Source organism: Suricata suricatta, chromosome 13, assembly GCF_006229205.1.
Source record: "Suricata suricatta isolate VVHF042 chromosome 13, meerkat_22Aug2017_6uvM2_HiC, whole genome shotgun sequence".
Classification (NCBI taxonomy): Eukaryota; Metazoa; Chordata; class Mammalia; order Carnivora; family Herpestidae; genus Suricata; species Suricata suricatta.
Genome location: NC_043712.1, coordinates 54,147,269 through 54,154,460, shown reverse-complemented (window position 1 = coordinate 54,154,460; position 7,192 = coordinate 54,147,269).

Sequence of the window (7,192 nt, the reverse complement as noted above, 5' to 3'; positions counted from 1 at the left end):
TGTCTATCTTGGAACCCGTTTCAATGGGTCTGCTCCCATGAGGACTAAGTCAAATAAAGAAGTCTGCTGAAATTTATTTTGGGGTGAGGCTATCAGACTTAATGTAGCTTCGTTGCCAATGGCAAGCATTTCTCAGTCAGGGTCAGAGAGGACAATAAAATTAGTATTTTTCAGTGTTGAAGCTTACTCTTTTTGGGGGGGGCTTACTCTTCAAAGAAGTTTAGCATTGGAACAAAAGGCCAAATACTTGTGTCCAAAACCAGCCCAAATATTTAAGCTTCACATAGAAACCACAACACACACTCACACAGAGTCATTTATCACTAATTAATTATATTTGATAGTATTAAAAATAAAAAGTTTATATGCTTTTCCTAGTATTACTAAGGACAAAGCCAAGCCTTATCAAGTATATTATCTTAAGAGTCACAATATTAGGTCACAACAATGTTATGAAATAGCTATAAATCTATTTTACAGTTAAAGACAAAAAAACTATTAGTAAAATTATTATTAGTTTCAGTTATACAGATAAATCCTAGACATTTGCTGTACTCACAGTGCCTGTAGTTAACAATATTGTATTAAATGGTTAAACTTTTTTCTAAAAGGGTAGGATGTTAAACGTTCTTATCAGAAAAAGAAAAATAAATAAAGAGTAGGAGGAAAATTTTGGAGGTTATGGACGTTTGTGGCATAGATTGTGATGATAATTTCATGGATTAAATACTTATCTTCAAACACAAGTTGTACACATTAAATATGTACAGCTTTTTGTGTATTAATCATGTCGCAGTAACTTGGTTTAAAAAATTGAAGCAGGAGAATTTGTGGGATTTTCCTAGGAAACATGGCAAAGTTGAGTTGTAAATGTGGTACCACAACTCTAAATCTGAATGTTTTATAAATGTAAGATTGTATTCCTTAACCAAGAGAAATGAAATTAGGAAAACAGCAGCCTAGCCCCATACATGTTTTGATTCACTTGAAATGAGGTAGCTTCTGGATGGAGCAGAGAGCCAAGTTTAGAACAAAAAGAGAGCAAACATTTAAGAATCATTAAAACAGGGACACTTGGGTGGCTCAGTTGGTTAAGCGTCTGACTTTGGCTCAGGTCATGACCTCGCAATTTGTGAGTTTGAGCCCTGCGTCGGGCTCTGTGCTGAGAGCTCAGAGCCTGGAGCCTCCTTTAGATTCTCTCTCTCTTTCTCTCTCTCTCTCTCTCTGTCTCTGTCTCTCTGTCTCTGTCTCTCTCTCTCAAAATAAATAAACATTTAAAAAGTAAAAAAAAAAAATCAATTAAAACATTGCATTAAAAGGTAGAAGCAAATACCTAGGGGGCAGAACTGTACCAAAGAGAACATTTCAGGTTTAGAAGAGATGTGCTAGAAAAATGTGAAACATGTCATGCTTTCCTTAAATATCTGGCTCCACCAGATTAAAAGGAAAGGAAATGAAACAAAGAGAAAATAGGTTAGTGCGACATTCACATAGAATCCAAATTATCTTCTATCAGTTCCTTATTTAAACTTAATATGATGGACACCCTTACACACAAAGCAAAACAGGATAATATAAGGTTCCATTTTTCCGCGTGATGAAAGTGCATCCCATGGTGTCACCAAACGGACATTCTGGGCCATATACATCAGCCAAGGTTTTACTCTGGCTTACAAGGCCCTGCACCTTTAGGTTTTCATGATTTCCTTGCCCTCTCCCTCACGTGCTCCACTCCAGCCACACTGACGTCCTTGCTGACTATCATACCACACACACACACACACACACACACACACACACACACACGTGGGTTGTGATTCCCTCTGCCTGGAGCATTCTTCTAGCACATGGGCACACAGCTTACTCCCTGGCTTCCTTCTGGTCTTTGCTCAGATGTCACCTTCTCAGTGAGGCCTGCCCCAACGCTAGTTACAACTGCAGTATCCCCTTCTCTGCTTTATTAATCTTCTATGTTATTCATCCCAATCTGTATAATCTCTGCGAAGTATCTTTTTGATTGTTGTATTGCAAATCTTCCCCCTACTAGAACCCAAGTTTCATGAGTGTGGGGATTCCTTCCAGTGTGGTTCACGATAGTATCTTCAGCATCTATAAGCTCAATAAATATTGGTTGAATAAAAGAATAAAGGGGGGAAATACAAGCTGATGAATAGGTTAAAATCTTGGGTTTGAATATTTCTGCATATAGATCCGAAACTTTTCTTAACCACAGTTGGGATAACTGTATTTGGTGATGAATTATTGCAAATCAATTGATTTAGTGTGCCATCATACTTAGGACATGAAGAAATGAGACTATATTACCTTTAAGGTATTATCTTTAAAATCTTTTTCCATAGTTAGAATGCATCCCATCTATAAATACACATCCTCCCAAACTAGTATATTTTAATGGAGACTATTAATTACTTACCGTCCACCTCTCACATTATCACATGTTATTTTCCCCTTCTATAGTGGCATGTGTTTTATTTATTTTTATTTTTTTTTAATTTTACAGAGAGAGAGAGAGAGCGAGAGCTCACAAACAAGGGAGAGGAGCAGAAGAAGAGAAAGAGACAGACACAGAGAAAGAATCTCAAGCAGGCTCCACACTTAGTGCTGTGTGAGGCTTGATCCCACGACCCTGATATCATAACCTGAGCTGAGATCAAGAGTCGGATGCTTAACTGCCCGAACCACCCAGGTGTCCCCGGAGTAGGTATTTTCGCTGAATACATGATCTCTTGGCTAAAGGCTGCAGTGCACAGTTCCCAGCATCCTTTCTATTTTGATGTAACCCATATGACTAGAGTCTTGAAAACAGAATGTGTGTGTGTGTGTGAGTACCTGTGTGTTTATAAATTATATACAAGTAGCCTTTAAAAGAGATTAACATAATGCGTATATTTCTCTTTCCCGGGTCTCATTGCTTGGTTGAAGATCTGTGGGAAGCCATCTCAACCTCAACTATTGCCTGAAGATAGCATCTCAGGAGAACAGACGGGCAAGGTGGAGGATTCCACCTCCCCAATTCCCTTAAACCACCAAATCTTCTCCTCTCGACTGTCACAGCAGAGAGAAATTAAATAAATAAAATTATCTCTTGCTTAAGCCAGTGTTGTCTATTAGAGAAACCTAGCCTGAATTCTAAATAACATATAGCATTTTCATAGATAAAATAATCCTTAAAACTCTAAAATAAATTAAAATCCCAATATTAAAGGTGGGGAAATTATTTATTGGTTATTATTAGCAATAATTTATTGGTTTATTTAGAGGCAAAGGATAGAAATCAAAGTCAACTAGAATTAGAAACTCTCAAAATATAAATATACCTTGTATTGTCTATATACTTATTAAATATGAGCCATTATACTGAGGCTGTTGGACATTATGTCATTTAATCTTTACAATAACCTCCAATGGTAGGTGTTATAATGTATGTGTTACAGTGGAAATTTATAGGACCCACAATGTCTATATTTTTTAGGGCTAGTATGTGGTAGAGCTAAGGGCATAATTCTAAGAGCATTTCTCATAGTGTACTTTCTCACTCTCTGTTCTTTAGATTGATACATGTTATCCCTCCAGAGGTCTATGAAACTTTTAAATGGAAATAGTCAATTAACCACTTGGCAGATGCATTTGTACTCTTCTTGCTCCAGAATGGAGTTCTGCAGAAACAATGTGATTCAAAACCCTGAAATGTACATGGAATAACTATCAAGTTGAGATCTAATCCCCAATTTAGACTTGGATTTCCAGAGCAAGATATTCAACCTGTCTGGACCTGAGTCTGCTGGTCTAGTTCCTGCTGCAAGATAATTCCAATAACTGAGGCTTGAGGCTGCCTAAATAAGCTAAAGAGCATTGGCATTAAGTATAATTTGGTTACCCAGACAGAATCCCATTCATTTGAGCAGTCTGGAGTCAAAAGCAAAATCCAAATCCAAAAAACACATACATAGCTCACATTCAATAATTCCACAGATGTGGTTACAATGTCAGATTCTAATGTCTTTTTTTTTCCTGGCTAGGAAGAAAGAAAGTTATTTGAGAAGCTTAACAAAAACAACTTAAAAAAAAAACTCAATGTACAGTTCCAGGGCACTTGCACATATGTACATAAATACACACACACACATATATGTAATCCGAGGAATCCCTTGCTCCCAAGTAAACTATGATGACCCAGGCTGAAGTGCTGATAATACTGATAATCACTGCACCATGTGCTCAGCTGCCTTCACACCTTGGAGACAACTCAAGTACTCGGGACATTTATCTCTTAAATCTGGATGACTTCCATGTTGGGAGAAACTTAATCTCAGTCTGCTCAAAGTGCCCATAAGACTTGATTCTTTAGATACCTCTATCAGCCAGCACCTTCATTTGACATCCACCTTAGAATGGACCCTGTGGCCTAAATATTTAGCTGATTAAAGAAAAGAATACTTTTGTCTTTGAGCTCTCTAATTCATCATTATAGCCCCTGTGTCAAGACAAGCATTTACTTTGCAGGCCATTTTAAGAAAATTTTCCCACGTGGTTTCTTCTCCCATATCTCCTCTCCTCTCTCATCAGCTTTTCTCCAATCTCTGCTTACGTTTTTAAAGGTGTTTTATTTTCTCTAGATCACAGTAAACCAAGGAAGCAGTTTGGGGACACACTGAGGGGGCAGCCAAGAATAATAGTGAATACTTAATGATTTTCTTACCCTTGCTATAAATTATTGGATTACGTACATTGTCTTCCAAAACCATTTTCAGTGTTTACCAAAAAGTTCAGAAGATGCAGCTTACTGTTTTATTGCTACCGAGTGTTGTGTCTCTATCATTAAGGTGCTCATGGTTATCTGTTGGATGTATTTCCAACAAAACTGTACTAAATTAGTTCCTGTCTAATTTATTGTGTGACCTATTATCTGTGTTTAGAGTCACTAAAATTTGTTAGCAGAAATTACAAAGATTCTCTGAAGATTGGTAAAGTGTGTAAGAAGGTTTTCAGAGTCATTTTTTCTTTGGGGATTTTCCTTTGTTTTTTTATATGCAAGTGAGAAACAATTTCATGGTGCCATGTAAAAGGTGAAAAATGGTTGTAGAGGCTGTACAGAGTGGATCAGGCATTTAATGAGCATTTTCCTTTTTCTGTCAACATGTTTAGGTCTCTTGATACATTTAGTAGATATGACTAGATAGCATTCTTCCTTTAAAAAATAACTATACTTGTAGGAAGTATTCTGATAGATCTTAAAAATTCAGAGTTGTTACTATAGTGATCCAGTGTAGTACATTGGAAATAATACCTTGTGTGTGAGCTAAAAAGATAATATATAAAGTGCCTTGAAGGTAGTATGCCTTACGTGGCATCCATTGTTATTACTAGCTCTATTTTTAAGTGGGTACAATCTACATACTTCTATACCATTTAGTTATAGATGAGTAACAAAAAACCCCAAAACTGTGTGGCTTAAAACACCAATCATTTATTATTTCTCATGAGTCTGTGAGCCAATCATGCAGTTCTGCTGACCTGGGCCAGGCTCAGGGGACCGCACCTGGGCTATTCATGCATCTGCATTCAGCTGTTAGGTAAGCTGAGGGCCCTCACGCTCTAGGATGGCCTGAGCTCCATGACTTGATGCTGCACCACATGATCTCATAGGCCAGATTTGTTCTTAAGGAGAAAACAAGGGTTCCAAAGAATAAGTAGAAATTTGCGAGTCCTTTTGGGGCCTCAAGTCAGAATTGGCATGCTATCACTTCCATTAAACATTTTAGACTAAAGAAGTCAGAGGCCTGCCTAGATTCAAGGGGTGTGGAAATAGATCTTATTTTTGGATGGGAAGAATAGCCGAGTTAAACTTCAAATAGAATGGATACAGGAAGGGATGGACCAAGGGGGTCAGGTTTGCAATCACTCTACACTGCATCTCTAACACCAGATAATGAAAACTATAATAAAGCCTGTGAAACTTTCATATGCTATTTTACATATACTTTTTAAAAACCAAATGTCAAGATACCACAAGCTTCAGAGGTATAGATAGGAATCAAAACAGCTTTTCAGTTCAAGTATATGAAGTTCCCTTTTTTAAGGCTGTTCCCTGTTTTTAAGGAAAAAATGGTTCTGAAAACATACCACTATAATTTAGCCTCAGTATATAACTTACTCTACACTTTTATTCTGTCAGAGTTTTCTGAGATGTTTCATGTACTGGGCTCCTGAGTAGTTGTTAGCTCTGCTATAGCAACTGGTGGCCCGAATGCATCTGACAAACTAACAATGTGTAGGTTAGAGATGACCTTTTATAACTTGAAAAGCTCAACGTATGGCAGGGTCTTTTACATAGACATGCAGAAGTTATATTTTATGTCGTCTTTTACATGCTATGCATCTTGTGAGTTAAGCTGATGCCCGCAGGTCCTCAGTGTCCAGACCCATGAAAGAACATAAAAGCAAAAAGAGTGGATCTCCTACAGTTCACTTTATTATGCTAGGGAGGCTGAGTCAAGGGATTCAAGAATTCTGGAAGGCCATTTGAAGTAAATTTATGCCATTGGCTTCATAACACTTCAGAGGTTAAGGCCACTACATATGGCTGTGCCCAGTGACCTTTCAGTGAAGTCTTTCATTACATCTGCCTCTTCAATGTTACCCTGTCTGTGAAAGAGTGAAAATCCATAGTTTGAACCTGTGTTCTTCTCAGTAGAGTTGAATCTCAAAGATGCTCCTGTCTCTAGATGTCTGCAGATTTCTACAGGCAAAGGCATTAACAAGGTATGGTCACCCTCTGAGCTAGCCAAGAAAGCATGTTTGCAGCACAGGAAATCCCACAAAGGAGTCCCTTCTATGTTTCCACAACATGTCAGCTTGGTAAAAGAGGCCCAGGCATTTCAGCAACATCCATGACACTGAGTGCAGAGGCCTCATACAAGTGCACTAATATATGTATTCAGTATATTGAATGAATGCGTTTGCAGGACCAAGCCCATACATGTGCAATGTTATGAATGAGATAATTCCTATCAAAGTATTCAGAGGCACACTTTCAGATCACAATGCTATGAAACTTGAAATGAACCACAGGAAAAAGTATGGAAAACTTCCAAAAATGTGGAGGTTAAAAACCACCCTATTAAAGAATGATTGCGTTAACCAGGCAGTTAGAGAAGAAATTAAAAAATAT